Source organism: Orycteropus afer, unplaced genomic scaffold, assembly GCF_000298275.1.
Source record: "Orycteropus afer afer isolate SDZICR_OR568_19922 unplaced genomic scaffold, OryAfe1.0 scaffold00195, whole genome shotgun sequence".
Classification (NCBI taxonomy): Eukaryota; Metazoa; Chordata; class Mammalia; order Tubulidentata; family Orycteropodidae; genus Orycteropus; species Orycteropus afer.
The window spans coordinates 3,767,332-3,789,552 of NW_006921782.1; the positions used below are offsets into that span (position 1 = coordinate 3,767,332).

A 22,221-nucleotide genomic window follows, 5' to 3' on the forward strand; every position below is an offset into this window, starting at 1 on the left:
AAAAAAAATAATAATAATAATAATAATAAATTTAATTCAGAATAAGAATGGCAACCATATTGTGGTTGCAGATTCATAGACCACTACAGATATATGTTTATCCTATTTATAGGAGAATTGGCATCTAGTCAATTTGGTCATCTCTCTTTCATCTATCTCTGAGAACTAGTTTCAGAGGCAAGTTACACTACATAGAAACTTCATAATTCATTCCTGTGGTATTTCCCTAAAAATAATGTCAACATGTTGGCTTTAACTAACACCCAGTTTGGATTATAGTGCCAACAGTAGTTGGCAACAACATAATACCCTACTTCACAAGATCAGATGAATTTGTTATGTAAATTTAAAAAAAAAAAACAAGATACAAGTTACATAGACATATTGTAAAAACTGACTTTAAAGCATCAAAATCAACCAAACAACCAGAGTTCTAGTACACAAAAGTATCCTAAAACTATGTTCTTTTAATAGAAGTAATTGACCCCATCCCCCTAAAAAAAGAACACCAAACTCACTGTCATCAAGTCAGTTCTGACTCATAGTGACTCCCATTGGGTTTCTAAGGCTGTACATCTTTACAGAAATAGATTGCCTTATCTTTCTCCCAAAGAGCAGCTGGTGTGTTTGAACTGCCAACCTTCTGGTTAGCAGTCAAATGTCTTACCCAAAATAGCTCTTATCATGGAATAAACTAGTCTTTGCTAGTGCTGCTGTAACAACAACAGCAAAAAAAAAAAAAAAAAAGATGAATTTAAAGAACAGAAATTTATTTTCTCAGAGTATAGGAGGCTAGAGGTCCAAATTAAGAGTGTGGATCTAGGGATAAGTCCTTCCTTATTGGTAGTCATGGGAATTACTTGTAATTCCTCAGTGTTCTTTGGCATCTATCTTCCCCTTGTGTGTGTCTCTGTGTTTATTCTGCTCTTTTTATAATTCAGAAGTGATTAGGTTGAGGACCCACCCTACTCTGATATATCCTTATTAATATAGTAAAACAAAAAGTCTATTTCCAACCACACTCATACTTATAAATGCAAGAGTTAGGATTTCATCACACATTTTTTAGGGGGCACAATTCAATCCATAACAAACTTATAACAATAAACTACAACATAAATAGACCAAAGGTTTTCCTGGCCCTATGTGCCTTATAATGTGGTTGTAAGGATTCACAAAATTATTGCAAATAAAGGACTTACTTGCTAATTCTATAACATATTTTCAGGCAATAAAGGTATACACATAGAAAAATGTAATTCAAAATGATGAAGATGATGGGCACTGTCATCATTTTTATCATCAATCAAATGCATATTGCCTTCCTTGATGAACTGCAAGACCAAAGATTATTTTTTTTTTTACAATACTTAGTACACTATGTACTTTGACTAATTTAGAAAGATAATTTTAATAATAAAACTTGGAAGACAAAGAATATTCTCAAATACTTAAGTTTTTCTTAAACCACCTATTCACTGACATTATCAGTTGTCCAATGTTTAAATATACTCTGCTAAAATCCATTCTCCACAATGTGTTAATGTTTTTAAAGCTCAAATGGAATCATCTTACCCACTGATTCAACTTTTCTCAGCTTCCCATTGGTATTAGATTAATGACCTAAGACTTTATCAGCTTTGACAATGTCCTGCCTAGCCATATTCTCCCCTTTATTTTGTATATTTGGCTCACTAATATCTTCAAGGGAGCTCTGGTGGTGCAGTGCTTAAGGCATTTCGCTGCTAACCAGAAGGCTGGTGGTTCAAACCCACCAGCCACTCCTCAGAAGGAAGACTGGGCATTCTACTTCTGTAGAGATACCACCTTGGAAACCCAAGGAGGGGTCTCTAGGAGTCAGGATTGACTCGACAGCAGTGAGTTTCTTTTTTTTGTTAATATCCTCAAATAGCCCTCCAAAGTAGGAAGGGTCAGTGAAACCCAACGGGAAATACAAAACAGTCATTTGGGGTTTGTGAAGAAACAATATTAGACCACTCATTTCCATTTTCAGTAGTGTACATTTACAAAAGTACAGCACAGGCCTTTCTTCTGTGGTGCTGCTGTGTAGACTCAAACAGCCAACTTTTAGTTATTAGCCTAACACAATGCAATGCAACGCACTGCCATGGAGCTGGATCCAACTCAAAGTGATCCCTCCTTGGGTTTCCAAGGTGATATCACTATGGAAGTAGATTGCCCAACCTTCCTTCCAAGTTAGTTGTTGTTGTTGTTAGGTGCTGTTGAGTCATTTCCAACTCATAGTGACCCCAGGTACAGCAGAATGAAACACCTCCTGATCCCACACCACCTCCATGATCCTTGCTATACTTGAGCCAGTTGTCACAGCTACCGTGTCAATCCATCTCATTGAAGGCCTTCCCCTCCTTCATTGACCCTCCACCTCACCAAGCATGACATCCTTCTCAAGGGAATGGTCACCTCTGACAACATGACCAAAGTAGGCGAGACAAAGTCTGGCCATTCTTGCTTCCAAGGAGCATCTTGGCTGCACTTCCTCCAGGACAGTTCTGTTAGTTCTTTTAGCAGTCCACAGTACTTTCAGCATTCTTTGGCAGCACCACAACTCAAAAGCATCAACTCTTCTTTGGTCTTTCTTATTCATTGTCCAGCTCTCACATGCATACAAGGTGATTGCAAATATTATGGCCTGTGTCAGGCGTACTTAGTCCTCAAGGATACATCCTTGCTCATCAGCACTTGAAAGAGTTCCTTCACAGCCAATCTGCTCAGTGCTATATATCGTCTAATGTCCTGACTGCTGCTTCCCTTGGCATTGATTGTAGAACCAAGCAACGTGAATTCTTTGACAACCTCAATCTTTTCTCCATTTATCATGATGCTGCTTATTGGTCCAGTTGTGAGGATTTTTGTCTTCTTTATATTGAGATGTAATCCATACTGCAGACTGTATTCTTCAGTCTTCATCAGTAAGTGCCTCAAGCCATCTCACTTTCAGCAAGCAAAGTTTTATCTTCAGCATATTGCAGGTTTCTAATGATTCTTCCTCCAATCCTGACGCCATGTCCAGCTTCTTCAATTATTTGCTCAGCAAATATATTGAATAAGTATGGGAAAAGGATACAACTGTGACACACTCCCTTCTTGATTTTAAACCATGTAGTGTCCCTTGTTCCATTTGAACGACAGCCTCTTGGTCAAGGTACAGGTTCCTCATGAGTACAATCAAGTGTTCAGGAATTCCCATTCTTCTCAATGTTTTCCATAATTTGTCATGATCCACACAATCAAATGCCTTTGCATAGTCAATAAAACACAAGTTAACATCTTTCTGGTATTCTTTGCCTTGAGCCAAGATCCATCTGACAGCAGCTATGATATCCCTTGTTCCACGTCTTCTTCTGAATCCAGCGTGCACCCCTGGAAGTTCTCTGTCAATATACTGCTGCAACCATGTTTTAATTATTTTCAGTAAGATCTTACTTGTGTGTTATATGAATAATACTGTTCGATAATTTGCATATTCTATGGGATCACTTTCTTTGGAATGGTTACAAATATGGATGTCTTCCAGTCAGTTGGCCAGGTAGCTGTCTTCCAAATCTCTTGGCATAACCGAGTGAGTGCCTCCAGTGAGGCATATGTTTGTTGAAATAACTCAATGGGTACTCTGTCAGTTCCCGGAGGCTTGTTCTTTGCCAATTCCTTCATTGTAGCTTTGACTTCCTCCAACAGTACCATTGGTTCTAGATAATATGCCACTTCCTGAAATAGATGAAGATCAATCAGTTCTTTTTGGTACAGTGACTCTGTGTATTCCTTCCATCTTCTTTTAATGTTCCCTGCATCATTCAACGTTTTGCCCTTAGAACCTTTCAATATTGCAACTCTAGGCTTAATTTTTTTCCTCAATTCTTTAAGCTTGAGAAATGCTGAGTATGTTCTTCCCTTTTGGTTTTCTAATTCCAGGTCTTTGCACATTTCATTATAGCAATTGGCTTTGTCTTCTTGAGCTGCTCTTTGAAATCTTTGGTTCAATTCTTTTATATTGTCTTTTCTTCCATTTGCTTTAGCTACTCTCTGCTCAAGGGCAAGTTTCAGAGTCTCTTCTGTCATCCATTTTGGTTTTCTCTTCTTTTGTTGTCTTTTCAGTGACCTCTTGCTTTATTCATTGATGATTTTCTTGATGTCATCCCACAATTCATCTGGTTTCCAATCATTGGTGTTCAATGTATCAAAACTATTCTTCAGATGGTCTCTAAATTCATGAGGGATATATTCTAGATCATATTTTGGGTCTCATGGACTTGGTTTAATTGTCTTTAACTTCAAGTTGAAATTGCTTATGAGTAGTTGATTGTCTGTTCCATAATCATCTCGTGGCCTGGTTTTGGCTGAAGATACTGAGTTTCTCCAAGTTAGTAGCTTAGTACAATATAAACTGTACTACCCAGAGACCTACCTCATCAGTATTTAACAAATAAAAATTAACAGTGTTATATGTATATAAAGGGAGCTCTGGTAGCATAGTGGCTAAGACACTTGACTGCTAACCAGAGGATTGGCAGTTCAAACCCACCAGCCACTCCTTGGAAGGAAGATGGGGCAATCTACTTCCATAGTGATACTGCTTTGGAAACCCAAGGAGGGGTCTCTATGAGTCGGGTTCGACTCGACGGCACATAGCAACAACAACAACAACATGTATATAAATGTCCCATTGTCATCTTCTATGTTATAGAATAGAACTGCTCTGTAGGTTTTCTTGGCTCTGATCTTTATTGAAAATATTGCCAGGCCTTTGTTCTGTGGTGCCATGGAGTGGGTTTGAACCAGCAACCTTTAGGAGGTTAGTAGTCAAGTGTAAACAATTTGTGCCACCCAAGAACCTCTGTTGTATACACATACACTGCTTGCTGAAAGTGAGGATGACTTAAGGCACCTACTGATGAAGGTTGAAGAATACAGTCTGCAGTATGGATTACATCTCAACATAAAGAAAACAAAAATCCTCACAACTGGACCACTGAGTAGCATCACAATAAATGGAGAGAAGATTGAGGTTGTCAAGGAATTCATGTTTCTTGGTTCTACAATCAATGCCAACGGAAGCAGCAGTCAGGACATTAGACGACGTGTAGCATTGGGAAAGTCAACTGCGAAGGAACTGTTTCAAGTGCTGAGGAGCAAGGATATCTCCTTGAGGACTAAGGTGCGCCTGACACAAGCCATGATATTTCCAATCGCCTGGTATGCATGTGAGAGCTGGACAATGAATAAGGAAGACCGAAGAAAAGTTGATGCTTTTGAGTTGTGGTGCTGGCGGAGAATGCTGAAAGTACCATGGACTGCTAAAAGAACTAACAGATCTGTCCTGGAGGAAGTGCAGCCAGAATGCTCCTTGGAAGCAAGAATGGCCAGGCTTCGTCTCATCTATTTTGGTCATGTTGTAAGAAGGGACCATTCCCTGGAGAAGGATGTCAAGCTTGGTAGTGTGGAGGGTCGATGAAAGAGTGGGAGGCCTTCAACGAGATGGATTGATACGGTGGCTGCGATGATGGGATCAAGTATAGCAGGGATTGTGGGGCTGGCGCGGGATCGGGCAGTGTTTCGTTCTGCTGTGCATGGGGTCGCTATGAGTCAGAAACGACTCAATGGCACTTAACAACAATAACAACAACAACAACATACACATACACACACACACACTCACAAATTAGTCACAATCAAAGCTCTATAAATGGAAAGCTGTAACTTTTTCTTTCTCTATTTATAACTGATAACCTTTTCTCTCTTTCTCTAGCTCCTTTTATTCATTGATTTCAGTGGGCTGTCTTTGTGTCATGTTTATTTGCTGTAGACTTGTCAGGAAAAACTCAAATATCAGCTGGTTCCATGATGCCCACAGTAATTGCAAAATTGTTTGCTGTAAAACAGATTAAGAGGCCCTACTCAGCAAGCACTGAGCCAAGTTCTTCCCCTGGTCGCTTCATGAACATGTGGCAGGGCTCTGTAATGTGATGGATAACATATGAAGTACAGAGGGCTATCCATATGCTGCTGCAATTTTCCTGTACAGGATGTGCTCTTTGGACTTAATAATGGTGATTTAGGACACTGGTGAAAATTCCAGCTCTCTTTAGATCTCATTCAGAGTTCCCAGGCAGGAGTTTGCAAACCTATAATCCTACACTGCAGGACAGAAAATGAAAGGGAATGGAGACCTCCAGGACTGACTTGTATTGGAACTGATCAGATTGGTTTGCACTACCTGTCACAAGAAGAAAGAGATATTACTGCTGAAATTCTGAAAAATTGAGTAAAAGAACACAAGAAGGCTAATTTGGATTGGGTTTAGAGGAAGGAATTCCAGTTCTCCCTATCTGAAAACTTACTGATACAAATAACCATCAACATTGTTAGCAGAACACAGGACAGGAGGGTAACATGGTGAACAGCAGTGCACAGAAAAGCATGTTTTTTGGAGGACAGGAAGTGTGCAGTGATGAAAGTATGACTACTAAATATATGAATGCAGTCTCTCTATACTAATGGGGAAAAATGTACAGAGTGCTCCATTTTAAAGAGGTACAAGAAAACTAGAAACTCTTTGGAAGAGAGATCCCAGTATGAGGAGATAACATGATAAAATATCTCGAACAGAATGGATATAAAAAAAAAATCAAAATCAAAATGTGGCCAGGGAAGGGAAGACTTGGTGGAAACTGATTGGAAGCATTAAGTGAAGTAATATGTTTAGAGAAAGGAGTTTCAGATGAAGAAGTATTAGGTATACTCTCTCTAGCATTAAAAAGCAGAACTCGGACCTATGGATAGATGCTTCAAAGACAAGTTCAACTCCATAAAAGGAAACTCTTGATTCCAAAACTCCATGATGATGAGATAGGCAAGCCCAAGAAGAAAGGGAATGTGGCTTAGTGAGCATGATTGATCATGGCCCAAATTAGTGGTTTTCTTATCTTCTTGATGATGAGATTCACTCAAATGACTTTCTAACAATGCCCAGAGCCTGATAAAGGTGATATTTATAACTAGACAAGGTGTGGCCCCAGGACTAGATGGTTATTCAGTGGTGGCATACCCATAATTCAAACATTCTTATTTCTATTCCAATCTGTAAATAGAAAGTAATGCCATATTCATAGAGTAAACTAAATAGACCATCTACAGTTAACTCTGTTTATTTGTACTTAAAATGACTGACACAAAAATAAATTATAAGAATCTCTTCATTCCTGAGACCTTGATTCTACCTTTCTTTCTAAATTCTAGTGATAGTCAAAGAACAAATGAAAGTAGGAGGTGTATCAATAAAGACTTGAATAATTTTATGATTTATGAGGTTGTCATTGAGAATGTGACATTTCTTTGGGTGCTCCTACATTCAGCATTTCATTATCTGGTTATGTTTTCTAATTCAGAAGTTGTGAAAAATGAGGAATGATTGCTAGTCACCTCAACCAAGTCATTTAGTAATTATTCTCCTAATGGCAATTCTTTTACGAAACCAACATACATGGGGGAAACAGATCTCAGTAAAATAAGAGACAGAGAAAAAAACATAACAACCAACAAATTATAAACAAAAAAGGGAACAATGATTTTAAATAAATATGTATTTGTCAAGACTTTGGTTAGTGACATATGGATGTACATGCTCCACGAATCATTCTCAAACTTCACCTGACATAAAGAATATTTGAGAAAATTGTTCATGTCCATATTTCAAGGTCAAGCACTACAGATTCTATTTTAGTAGATCTTGAATGAGACCCAGAAATCTATGTTTGGAGTAAGTACAAAATGCAATTCCACAGACAACATTAAGATAAATTATACTGAAATTACTGTCTAATAGAACTTTCTGTATTAAGAGAAATGCTCTATATATGAGCTTCCCCATGAAATAGTCCTTAGCCACATTAGCTGTTGAACACTTGAAAAGTAGTGAAAAGTAGGTAAGGAAATGAATTAATTTTATTTAAGTTTAATTGGCCACACGTGGCTAGTGGCTACCATATTAGAGAGCACAGCTTCAGAATATACTTTGTTTTGGGACAAGAAACATGGCAAAGTTTGTTTCTGCATTTACTTACCACACAGACAGGAATCAAGACAGACTATATCTCAGTAAGTTTAGCATAAAATAATATTTACTGTAGAATGTTTCCATTCAATCCATGAATGCATATAGCAATATGATTTTTTATTAATATTCAGAATAATCAGAATAAACATTTTTATTTCTATTCCAGTCTGTAAATAGCAAGTAATGCCATATTCATAGGGTGAACTAAATGGACCATCTGTGGTTAACTCTGTTTATTTGTACTTAAAATGACTGACACCAAGCAGCAGGTATGCCATTGAGCCATGTGGCAATCCCACTGGTTAGCTTTGTGTTTGTGCTGCCTATGGCTAACTAGGTCAGGCACATAAACCTGGATTAGGTGTTAGAAATGGCTATATCATGGGCTTAAAGAGCTCCCCATGTCCATAGACTTCTCCTTCCTACACAAACACAAGGAATGCTAACTGCCAAGAAAGGCACACCATAAGAAATTAAAGTTCTAAGCTGTCTCATGGATGAGCCTACTGCAAGATATATTCTGAATAAAAGGGCACTAGTGTGCAGTATTTATGCACCAAATAGAGACAACACAGAAGTTTCTCTTCAGAAATGTAGTTGGACTCCTATAGCAGACCCAGCAGGGATATGAACTCTTATCTTTATTGGACCTATCCTGAGAGGAATTTAGACAGAAAAGTTGCAATACACACACATACACACAAAGACTAAATACATGAGGATTGACAGGGTGAAAGAAAGCAGATTTGAATGCAAGAATGAGAGTACATAATCATGTCAAAATAACTCACCCCCCGGTAGAAAATAAAAAGAAAGGAAGTAGGGCAGAAAAGAAAATATTAATGTATCCGCCTTCTTTGCCCCTAAGAGACAAAGGTTCCTTCCACACATTCGCATTAGCATTTTGGCATATGTAAATGAATTCTAGGGCTAGTCTACAGCAAATTACTGCTCTCGTAACTAAAATCTTAGACAACCTCATGTGGTTGGCAATAAGCGGTCTTAGAGAATTGTTTTAGAAATTCTGTGATTGGCAGGATACATGTCTTGTGTATGGCTTGGTATTGGCAACACTCCATGACCTACACAGCTTGGCAAAGTTGCCTGGCTTCTGAGAGTAAGTACCCAAGAAAATTGGCTGTGGCCAGGAAACAGAGGAAAGATGGATTCTGAAGTCAAACCCTCTAATTCTTTTCCTGTTGATGTTAGGGTACAGTGAGGGTTACTTGGTATGCAGTTTGTACAGTCTCTCTTTAAGACTCACTTTGTACTCAGAGTTGGGAAATCATTATAACACTTTAAAAAGTAACCTCTGTGTGGCACATCTCAGTTTACAACCATTTCTGGCTTCAACTTTTTGACTTATTATCTCATAGACGAAAATATAAAAGCTCCTATTGCTAAAGTCATATAATAAATCAGTAATGGATACTGCATTAAAGTCCTGGTTTTCTGATGCATAATTCTAAGCACATTATACAATGTCACACTATCCTTTCTCTATATATATTTTAATATTGTACATGAATTTATTTTATTCCATTCACATTGCCCAGAGCTCCTATACAAACTACAGAATCTACAAATGCCTAATTGATGGTCCAATACCAGATCACAGCCAACTCACACAAAGGTAAACAAAAGGTACAATTAATTGTAAAAAAGAGCTCAGGTGTCTTGTACAAGTCCCAATGCTTGACACATGATGTATTGAAAACTTTAAAGTGTACTGGGACAAGAGAAGGTGTGATCACTACAGTGAACAAACACATAGTTCCTGTTAATGAGGCTTCATTAGATCAATGTCTTCTTTTGAAGACAAGAACAAGTGACCTACAATGGGTCCTTCGAAAACAAGAAAGGATTGGGACACTAAAAGATTTAGTGTTTCAAATGTAGTCCTCAGATCAAAGTATTTCTTCCTACTACATTTCTCCCCTATATTTTCACCATCCCTTGAATTCTAACTCAAGACCAAGTTTTAGAAAAGCACTTGTATTCCTCAAGTGCCATATATTTTTCAAGAGGAATGATCAGAGAAGATATTCAAGAGAACATTACTGAACCTATCAAGAGTACATATGGTAAGATAAAAGTTTGAAAAGTTAAAGAGCAGACTGTCTTCACCTTCTAGGTTTTTACCTTTGAGCCAGATGGAGGTTGAGGAGCATGGGGTTGGTATTAATTGATTATATTAACTGTAATATTTTAAAATGCTAGAGCAATGGTTTTCAAACAAGTGTGATTTTGGCCCCCAGAGGACCTTTGGTAATGTCTAGAGATATATTTAGTTATCATGAGTGTAAAGTGTGTGTGAGGGTATCCTGAAGGATGTTAATTTTCCTTTTCATTTTAGATATGTTCCATATTTACTCAGGAGCCCTTGTGGTGCAATGGTTAAGTACTAGGCTGTTAATGAAAAGGTTAATGGTTAGAACACACAAGTGTCTCTGTAGGAGAAAACATCTGGAGATCTGCTCCCATAAAGATTACAGCCTAGGAAACTCTAAGGGGAAGTTCCACTCTCTAATAGTGGAGGTATAAATTCTATGGCATACAAAAACTCTTTACAACTATTTAAAACAGTATTTTTCAACCATTAGCCCAATCTATCTTCTGAAAAATAAAAATCATAACCATGAAGACTGATATAGTGCCTTTGTTTACCCTCCTAATTCTACAAAACATTGAAATTGATAATCACTGTCTTATTTTCTGTATATTCCCAAAGCTATGTATAATGAGTCAAACTTTGTGTGTGCATGTGTGAACTTTAATTTTCAGAGCAGTTTTAGGTTTGCAAAGAAGTTGTGCAGAAATTACAAGAGTTCTCATATACTACTCTTCCTCCTGCACAGTTTCTCCAATTATTAACATTTTGCATTCCTGCGGTATAGTTGTTATAATTAATGAAACAATACTGACATTTTAGTAGTAACTAACATCCATAATCTACATTGGGGTTGACTTTCACATTGTACTTTGTTGTCAGGTGCTGTTGATTTGGTTCCAACACATAGCGAACCTATGGGCAGCATAATGAAACACTGCCTGGTTCTGTGCCTTCCTCACAATTTTTTCCCATGTTTTGCCACTGTGTTGAAGTCTCCTTCTTTTTTGCTGACCCTCAACTTTACCAAGCATGATACTTTTCTCCAGGGACTGGTCCCCTCTGACAACCTGACCAAATTATATAAGAGGAAGTCTAGCCATTCTCTCTTCTGAGGAGCATTCTGGTTGTACTTCTTCCAAGACAGATTGGTTCATTCTTCTAGCAGACCATGTTACATTAGATATTCCCTGCCAACAACACAATTTAAATGCATCAATTCTTCTGCAGTCTGCTTTGTTCATTGTCCTGCACTCATATGCATATGAGGTAATTGAAAAGACCATGACTTGAGTCACGCACACCTTACTCTTCAAAGTGACATCTTTGCTCTTAAACAGTTTGTAGTTTTATGGTGGCCTGCATGTTGCTGTGATGCTGGATGCTATGCCACCAGTGTTTCAAATACCTGTATTGTCACCCATGGTGAAGAGTGTTCAGCAGAGCTTCTGGACTAAGATAGACTGGGAAGAAGCAAGGGGCCATCCACTTCTGAAAATAATTGGCCACTAGAAAATTTATGAAAAGAAATAAAACTGTCTGATATATTACTGGAAAATATTATGAATAGCCCTGAAATATTATCTGATACAGTGCCTGAAGATGAACCCCTCAGATTGGAAGGTACTCAAAATGTGACTGGGAAATAGCTGCCTCCTCAAAGTAGTGTCAACCTTAAGGACGTGGATGGAGTAAAGCTTTTGGGAATTCCATATGCTGATAGGTCACAGCTCAAAATGGGAAGAAACAGCAGCAAAAAATCCATTAATAATCAGATCACAAAATGTATGAAGTATGAATCTAGGAAAACTAGAAATTGTCAAAAATGAAATGGAAAGGATAAAGGCACAACTGAGCTGAAATGGACTGGTATTGACCATTTTGAACCAGACAATCATACTATCTATCTACTATGCCAGGAATGAAAAATTGAAGAGGAATGGTATTGCATTCATTCACAAAAAGAGCATCTCAAGATCCATCCTGAAGTACAATGCTGTCAGGGATAGAGCAATATCCACATGCCTACAAGGAAGACCAGTTAATACTAATATTATTTAAGTTTATGCACCAACTACTAAAGCCAATAATGAAGAAACAAGATTTTTACCAACTCTGCAGTCTGAAATTGATCAAACATGCAATGAAGATGTATTGACAATTACTGGTGATTGGAATGAAAAAGTTGAAAACAAAAATCTTTGGAAGTTAGAAAATATGGCCTTGGTGATAGAAATGACATTGGAGATCACATGATAGAATTTTGCAAGACCAATGACTTATTCACTGAAAATACTTTTTCCAATAATATAAACAGCAGCTATATATGTGGACCTTGCCAGACAGAATACACAGAAATCATATTGACTACATCTGTGGAAAGAGGTAATGGAGAAGCTCAATATCATCAGTCAAACAAGGCCAGGAGGTGACTGTGGAATAGACCATCAATGACTCCTATGAAAGCTGAAGTTGAAGGAAACTAAATAAATCCACAAGAGACAAAACATGACATTGATTATACCCTACTTGAATTTAGAGATCATCTGAAGAATAGATTTGATGCACTGAATACCAATGACAAAAGATCAGACAAGTTATGGGATGACATCGAGAACATCATAAATGAAGAAAGCAAATGGTCATTAAAAACACAGGACAGAAAGAAAAGAAAAAAATGGATATCAGAAGAGACTCTGAAATTTTCTCTTGACTGCAGAGTAACTAAAGTGAAAAAGAAATGATGTAATAAAAAGAACTGAATAAAAGATTTCAAAGGGCAGCTCAAGAAGACAAAATAAAGTACTATAATGAAATGTGCAAAGACTTGGAGTTAGAAAACAAAAAAGGAAGATGCTTGCATTTCTCAAACTGAAAGAAATGAAGGAAAAAAAAAAAGCCTCTGTTTGCAACACTGAAAGATTCTATGAACAAAATATTGAATGATGCATGCACCATCAAAAGAAGATGGAAGGAATACAGAGTCACTGTATCAAAAAGAATTGGTCATTGTCCATCTATTTTAGAAGGCAGTATATGATCAAGAACCAACTATATTGAAGGAAGAGCCCAAGCTGCACTGAAGGAATTGGTGAAAAACAAGTCTCCAGGAATTGACGGAATACCCATTGAGATATTTCAGCAAATGGATGCAGGGCTGGAGGCACTTACTCATTCATGTCAAGAAGTTTGGAAGACAGCTACCTGGCCAACTGACAAGAAGAGATATATATTTGTGTCCATTTCGAAGAAAGGTGATTTAACATAATATGGAAATTATCAATCAACATCATTAATATTACATGCAAGTAAAATTGAAAAAAGATGTGCAGCAGTATATTGACAGGGAACTTCCAGAAATGTCAGCTGGATTTAGAAGAGGACATGGAACAAGGGATATCATAGCTGATGTCAGATGGATCTTGGCTGAAAGCAAAGAATACCAGAAAGACGTCTACCTGTGTTTTATTGGCTATGCAAAGGCATTTAACTGTGTGGATTATAACAAATTATGTATAACATTGCAAAGAATGAGAACTCCAGAACACTTAATTGTTCTTATGAGGAACTTGTACATAGACAAAGAGGCTATTATTTGAACAGAACAAGGGGATACTGCATAGTTTAAAATAAGGGAGGGTGTACATGGTTCTATCCTTTTTCAATACTTACTTAATTTGCTGAGAAAATAATCTAAGAAGCTGGACTATATGAAAGAAAACATGGCATCAGGATTGGAGGAAGAATCATTAACAACCTATGATATGCATATGGCACAGCCATTCTTGCTGAAAGTAACACAGCCATTCTTGCTGAAAGTAAAGATGACTTGAAGCACATACTAATGAAGATTAAAGACTATAGTCTTCAGTATGGATTACATCTCAACATAAGGAAAACAAAAATCATCACAACAGGATCAACACACAACATCATGATAAATGGAGAAAAGACAGAAGCTGTCAGGGATTTCATTTTACTTGGATCCACAGTCAACACTCATGAAAGCAGCAGTCAGAAAATCTGTATTGCAATTGGCAAATCTGCTGCAAAAAAACTTCTTCAAAGTGTTAAGAAGCAAAGATGTCACTTTGAAAACTAAGGCACACCTGACCCAAGCCATAGTATTCTCAATCACCTCATATTCTTGTGAAGGCTGGACAACGAATAAGGGAGACTGAAGAAGAGTGGATGCCTTTGAATCATGGTGTTGGTGAAGAATATGGAAAATACCACGGACTTCCAGAAGAACAAACAAATATGTCCAGGATAAAGTGCAGCTGGAATACTTCTTCAAGTGAAAATGGTCAGACTTCATCTCACCTACTTTGGTCATGTTGTCAGAAGGGACAATTCCTTGAAGAAGGATATCATGCTTGGTAAAGTAGAGGGTCAGTGATGAAGGGGAAGACTCTTAATGAGATGGACTAACACAGTGGCTGCAAAGATGGGATCAAGCATTACAAGGGTTATAAGGATGGCACAGGATCAGGCAGTGTTTTATTCTGTTGTACATTGGGTTGCTATGAGGTGGAGCAGACTCAAAGGCACCTAACAGCAACAACAAATACTTTAAAGATGTCTTTTGCAGCAGATTTGCCCAAATGCATTACATCATTTGATTTGTTGACTGCTGTTTCTATGGGGATTGACTGTGGACCCAAGTAAAATGAAATCCTTGTCAACTTCAATCTTTTCTATGTTTGTCATGATGTTGCTTATTGGACCAGTTGTGAGGATTTTTGTTTTCTTTATGTTGAGGTGCAACTCATACAGATACTGTAGTTTTCTATCTATATCTGTGTTTCAAATCTCTACTTTCACCAAGCAAGTTTGCGTATTGCAGATTGTTAATGAGTCTTCCTCCAATCCTGATGCTGCATTCTTCTTCATATAACCCAGCTTCTTAGATTATTTACTCAGCATAAAAATTGATTAAGTATGGTGAATATACACAACCCTGACGGACATCCTTCCTGATTTTAAATCATGCAGTCTAACCTTGTTCTGTTTAAATCACAGCCTCTTGGTCTATGCACAGGTTCCACATGAATACAATTAAATGTTCTGGAATTCCTACTCTTAGCAATGTTATCCATTATTTGTTAGGATCCACACCATCAATTGCCTTTGCATAATCAATAAAACACAGATAAACATCTTTCTGTTATTCTTGGCCTTCAGCCAAAATCCATCTGCAATCAGCAATGATTTCCCTCATTTAACATCCTTTAATGAATATGACTTGAATTTCTTGCAGTTCCTTGTAAATATGCTGCTGTAACAATTTTAGAATTCATCTTCAGCAAAATTTTACTTGTGTGTGATATTCATGATATTGTTCAGTAATTTCCACATTCTGTTCAATCAACTTTCTTTGGAATGGGAACAAATATGGATCTTTTACAATTGGTTGGCCATGTAGCTGTCTTCTAAATTTCTTGGCATAAACAAGTGAGCACCTCCAGTGCTGCATTTGTTTATTGAAACATTTCAATAGGCATTCTGTCAATTCATGAAGCCTTGTTTTTTGCCAATTGCTTCAGTGCAACTTGAACTTCTTCCTGCAATACCATTGTTTCTTAATCATAGGCTACCTTTTGAAATGGTTCAACATCAACCTGTTCATTTTAGTACAGTAGCTCTAAGTTTTTCTCCCATCTTCTTTTGATGCTTCCTGCATTGTTCAATACCTCATAGTATAGTCCTGTGATTTTAACAAATGCATTAGTTGATGTGTTCATCATCGCAATACATGTACAATAATTTCACTGTCCGAAAATTATTGTCCTGTGCTCCATCCCAAGGACAATGGTCCTTGTGGTAGTTAAGGTTGTATGTCAACTTGGCTGATCCTTGTTGAGTGGCTGGGCAACAGGATGTAGTTATTCCTCCTGGTGAGACAGGTAATTAACTCCATGGTGGAATCTATTGCAGCAGCTGAGTAGCTGCTTTAGGTATGTGGTCTGCTTCCAGATTATAAGTACCAACTGTAAGAAAGGTCTCCAGCTGATGGCCCGCTTGGACCCTGCATGTAGCCAAGTCATTGTTCAGCAGCCTGCCATGGTGCCATGCTGATCCTGATACTTTTAGTGGATTTGAATGAATGGCCTGCCATGTGGTTTTGTAACATCAGGACTGTGCCTTTTCACTTGTCAACCTTTGATTTGTCAGCCTCAGCAGCCAGCAGCTGCCTGAGTGAAGAGATGCCTCTAGCTTCAGTGGGCCAGGAACAAGAGACAGAGCTGAAGCCCAAGGTTGAGGGGCTTTCACCCAACCCCTAGAGCCTGGCGACTGGAACTCAGACTTCTAACCTCCAAAATTGTATGAGAATAAACTCCTGTTTGTTAAAGCCATCCCGTTTGTGGGATATTCCTGTCAGAGCGGTACTAGGTAACCAAAATAGTCCCCTATCTTAACATCATGTTCCTAAATTGTTAATAATATTATGTTGTTATTTATAGGGTTTTCATTGGCTGACTTTTAGAAGTAGATCACCAGATCTTTCGTCATAATTTGTCTTAGTCTGGAAGGTCTTTGAAACCTGTTCACCATGGGTGACCCTCCTGTTATTTGAAATACTGTTGGCATAGCTTCCAGCATCTTAGCAACATGCAAGCCACCACAGAATAATAAACTGAATTATGAGTGAAGGAAGATGAACCTTTTAGGTTGGAAGGCATTCAAAACACACAGTATCTATAATGATCATTTTGAGCACATCAGTGATCATGAAGATGGTGCTGGACCCAGCAATATTATATTCTGTTGTCAGTGAGGTCATCATGAGTTGGAGCAGACTTGATGGAAACTAACAACACAGTAATTTATCAAAAGTGATTTATAGATTTCATTCAAAAGAAATAAAAAATTGAAATTTCCTGCCTCTATGTGTTATTTTTATTGTTGCACATATAACTTTATCTTTCTGTCTATATTGAGGGGGGTGCATGTGTGTACATGCATACACACATATATTTATATCATATTTTACACAAATAACATGCACATTATATGCTTTTTGCAAACCATGCAACTCTCTCATGTTTTAGTTTCCTATGAAAGCTATGTGCATTATATGTATGTGCACGTTATTTTTGTGGGCTAATTACATGTTAGCCACTCCTCAGAAGGAAGGTTGGGCAATCTACTTCCATAGTGATACTGCCTCAGAAACTCAAGGAGGGGCCACTATGAGTCGGGTCCAACTCAACGGCACATAACAACAACAATTATATGTTAAAATTCCGTGAGTGGGAATATGTATGTATGTTGTTTTTATGTGCGTTATGACTCAATTTCAACTGATAGTGGCATTACGTACAACGGGGGAAAAAAAAAAAAAACACTGCCTAATCCTGCACCATCTTCACGATCATTGCTATCTTTCAGTTCATTACTGCAGTCACTGTGTCAATCTACCTCTCTTTTTCAGAGGATGGTCCTTTCTAACAAAATATCCGAAGTATGAAATGAATCTCACCATTCCTGCTTCCAAGGAACACACTGACCATACTATTTTCATATTAGACCTGTTTGTTCCCCTGGCAGTTCATGGTATATTTCATTCTTACCAATGCCATAATTCAATGGCATATACATCTTTATCTCTATATCTATCTATCTAGTTTGCATTCCAAGGCTGTAATTTTGATAACTGTCTTGCCCTTGATAAATTTCTGTGACATACAGTTTGGGGCAGGCTTCAAACCAGTTCTTCCCACTTCAGTTATGTCTATGGAAGCAAATGGAATAACCTGGACAGGAAAAATGATGGGTTGATGTCCTGCTAGAAATTTAATCTTCCACTTAGAAAACAAGAGCAGTATGTATGTTGCATAGCAACCAAATCTCTTGATTAGCACAGTTGAATCAACCATGTCCAAAGATGGTGGTCAAGCCTATCACTTTGAATGGGTGTCCTTCTCCACAGTCCCAGTCTCCTTCAGTCAGACTTTTGAAAGGGCTCACTACACCCTTTCAGAACCTCTACTTTATCAAGCATGATATCCTTCTCCTGGAAATGGTCCCTTCTGACAACATGACCAAAGTAAGTGAGATGAAATCTGTCCATTTTCACTTCCAAGAAGCGTACTGACTGCACTTCTTCCAAGACAGATTTGTTAGATTTTTTAGCAGTCCATTATACTTTCAGTATTCTTTGCCAACACCACAACTCAAAACCATCAACTCTTCTTCCGTCTTCCTGATTCATTGTTCAGCTTTCACATGCATATGAGGCAACTAAAAATACCATGGCTTAGATTAGACACACCTTAGTCTTCAAAGAGATATCTTTTTTATCAGCACTTTAAAGAGGTCTTTTAGGGCTTTGTAACCCAACCACCATGCACTAAACCAAAACCAAACTCATTGTTGTCAAATCATCCCTACTCATAGTGACCCTGTAGCACAGAATAGAACTTCCTGCCTCATAGAGTTTTCAAGGCCGTAATCCTTACAAAAACAGAATGCCATGTCTTTCTCCTGAAACTATGTATCATGCTTCTTAAATCCCTGTTATATTTACTTACTCAAAATGTAGTTAAAAATAAGCATTGGTTTCTACAGTCAGTTTATTTAATATCAACCAATTGTTTATTAGGACAGGTAGGGAAACAAAGAGCCTGCTTAAATCCTTTGGAATTCTAACTTTCCCTTTCATTTCTGTCATCATCTCCTAAGAATAGTGTGGAATAGTTAAAAAAAAGTGAATGAGTGAAAAGAAGTTTTGAGTTGAGGTTCTCCATGTGGAGAAGATACCCTTTTGTAAGTAATTTTGTCCCTTTTGAAATCAACATGGAGTCACTAATACAACCAATATATAGTAAGTAGCTATATTTTTCAGATACTTCCTCCTCACTTCAGGTATAAGCATAATCATGGCATACTCTGCCCTCGAGGAGTATACAGCTTAGTGGGGCCAAATACTGGGAATATTGCAAGTGACAAGAATATGGTGTGATTGGAGTATTTTGGAACAGACCCTAACTAGTACTTAAGTATTAGCAAAGGCTTTCTGTAGGAAGATAATTAATTATATAATTTATAAGCTGGGTGACTTTTACCAAGCTCTCTGTCCCTGGAGGAGCCCTGATGGCATAGTGGTTAAATTATTTAGCTGCTAACTCAAAGGTTGGCAGTTCGAACCTACCAGCCACATAACAGAAGAAAGATATGACAGTTCACATTTGTAAAGATGTAAAGCTTTGGAAACCCTCTGAGGCAGTTCTACTCTGTCCTGTGGGTCACTATGAGTCAGAATCAACTCAATGGCAGTGAATTTATTTGTCCTTCTGCACTTGATTCCTCATTAGTAACGTTCACAAAGGTTCCTTGTACTTCTAATATCCCTGGGATATTAGATATGAACATTCCCTGAACTTACCCTCCCCGTATAGATCAATTAATGCTTCATGCCGGCAAAAGTGTATATACTTAGCATGTCTGTGTAGGGGCTGGTCCTAGGTTGAAATTCTGCACACACAACATTCAAAGTAAGTCTCCCTTACTGCACCCTTTTGCTAGTGGCAGAGGGTCATCTCAGCAGCCCAGGCAGGGTTTATCTGCAGTCACCACTGACATCTCCTGGACTGCAACCCTACACCATACTGTAGTTGGGCCACATGATTGTAGCTTTCTTCTTTTGTGTTAAATCAATAGTTTATGACATGTACAAGGGAAAGCTGTAAATTTAATTTTGTTCCCTGCAGCGCGATTCCTATCTTATTTGCTGGCAACATAATGAATGTGTTTGCCCTCCAGACCCCCTGCCCAGTGGAGCAATTGGAGGATAAAGAAAGAGAAAATAGCAAAGCACAATTAGTTAGACAGAGTAAAACAGGATTAATCAAAAGCTCAGTTACAGATAGGCAGATGTCTTTTCTATACACATATATACAAATAAAACAAAACAAAAATCCAGCACCATCAAGTCAATTCCAACTCATAGGGACCCAATAGGAGAGAGTAGAACTTCCCATGGGGTTTCCAAGGTTGTAAATATTTAGAGAAGCAGATTCCTTCATCATTCTTCCATGGAGCAGCTGGTGGTTTTGAACCAGATGCTTTAAGCTCTGAGCCACCAAACTCATTTATGTGTGTGTGTGTGTGTATGTATATGTGTGTGTGTGTGTGTACATATAAGGAACTCTAGTGGCACATTGGGTAAGGCATTTGGCTGCTAACAAGAACATCAGAAGTTTAAACACACCAGCTGCTCAGAATTGCCTTAATGGCAGTGGATTTGGTTTTGGTATATGTGTATTGTTGTTGTTATGTGCCGTCGAGTCAGCCCTGACTCATAGCGACCCCTCCTTGGGTTTCCGAGGCAGTATCACTATGGAAGTAGGATTGCCCAACCTTCCTTCCGAGGAGTGGCTGGTGGGTTTGAACCGCCAGCCTTCTGGTTAGCAGTCAAGTGCCTTAGCCACTATGCTACCAGAGCTCCTTGTATATGTGTATATATACATATATATTCTTTGCAGAGATCCACCAAACAGGCAATAATAACTGAGGAAAATTTAGGCTCTATCTGTACATTGGAAACTAATGGTGGGTCCACAGAAGTTGTTTTTAATCATGAAGGACCATGAGCAGAACAGAATGGTCTTAATAGTCTGGCTCCACAGGCCTCATCTGCTGTCACCATCCCCTTGCTGTTGTGCTGCAAACATGCCAAGCTCCTTATCACATCCATCAGCCTGGAAAGTCTTCCCCTGACTCTATTCATGATTGATTTCTCTTCTTTCAGTTTTCAGTTCCCTTCTCAAGAACTGAGGCCCATCCAGAGCCTCCCAACTCTTTCAAGTCAACTGCATAATCTTTAGAGCATTTATTATCATCTGAAAACATCTTGGATATATATGTTTCCTTGTTTTCCTTCATTATTTTTATTTGTTTCTCCCACTAAAATATAAACTCACTGGATAGAGAAAACCTGTCTATTTCATTCCCAACTTCAGTGAGGACCATAATACTTATCACATGTCATTGCTCAATAAATATGAGCTGAATCAGTGAAGAAATGTTGTATTGATGTAGCAGTGCACAGAGAGTATGCTTCCAGCAACCTTTTGCTATTGGAACAATATCCAAGTTTATATCATCACAACTGACCTTTCTATATAGCATTTGCCAAGTGCCAGACAGTATTTTAAATGCCTTGCATACTAACTTGCATACTAACATTTTAAATCAAATTGATATAAAATTACATTATGCTTATTTTTTAGATCCAGAAATTGAGTCAGAGAGAGCTTCAGTGACTTATTTATGTTTACAAAGCTATCAAATGGCAGAATTAGAATTTAGACCCAGGCAGAAGGGCTCCAGAGTCTATGTAGTAGTAGAGCTTGTGCTTTACTGCCTCAACTTATAACATGATTATAAACAACTGTAGGCACTTGTTGTTAATGTTGTTAAGGGCCATTGAGTCAGTCCCCAACCCATGGGGACCCCCTGTGTTACACAGTAGAACTGCTCCATCGAGTTTTCTTGGCTGTAAGCTTTACAGAAGCAAATCACTAGGCCTTTCTCCCCTGGAGCTGCTGGTTGGATTCAAACTGCCAACTTTTAGGATAACAGCTGATCACAAATCACTTGGACCACAAGCATGTAGTATAAATAAAACAAAAATAACTATATATATATGTATATATATATATATGTATATATATTTGTTGTTGTTGCTATCACATCAGCTCCAACTCAGAGTGACTCTATGTATACCAGAACAAAACACTGCCTTGTCCTTTTCCAATAATATATCAGTATTTAACTGCTATTCATAATGTTTTCACTGGCTAATTCTTTGAGAAGTAGAGGGGCCCTTCCTTCTTCCAAGTCTGTTTTAGTCTAGAAGCTCCACTGAAATCTGTCTACCATGTGTGACCCTGCTGGTATTAGAAATAACAGTGGCATAGTTTCCAGCCTCACAGCAACATGCAAGCCACCGCAGTACAACAAACTGACAGAGAAGTGATACATACATACATACACACACGCACACACACACACA

General features: G+C 38.1%; 1 protein-coding gene across 1 annotated transcript in view; it reads right to left on the minus strand.

Annotated features, from left to right (window-relative positions):
- Positions 1-22,221, minus strand: part of LOC103202917 (limbic system associated membrane protein) — a 993,414-nt gene that overhangs the window by 604,795 nt on the left and 366,398 nt on the right. The gene's annotated exons all lie outside the window — the stretch shown is intronic.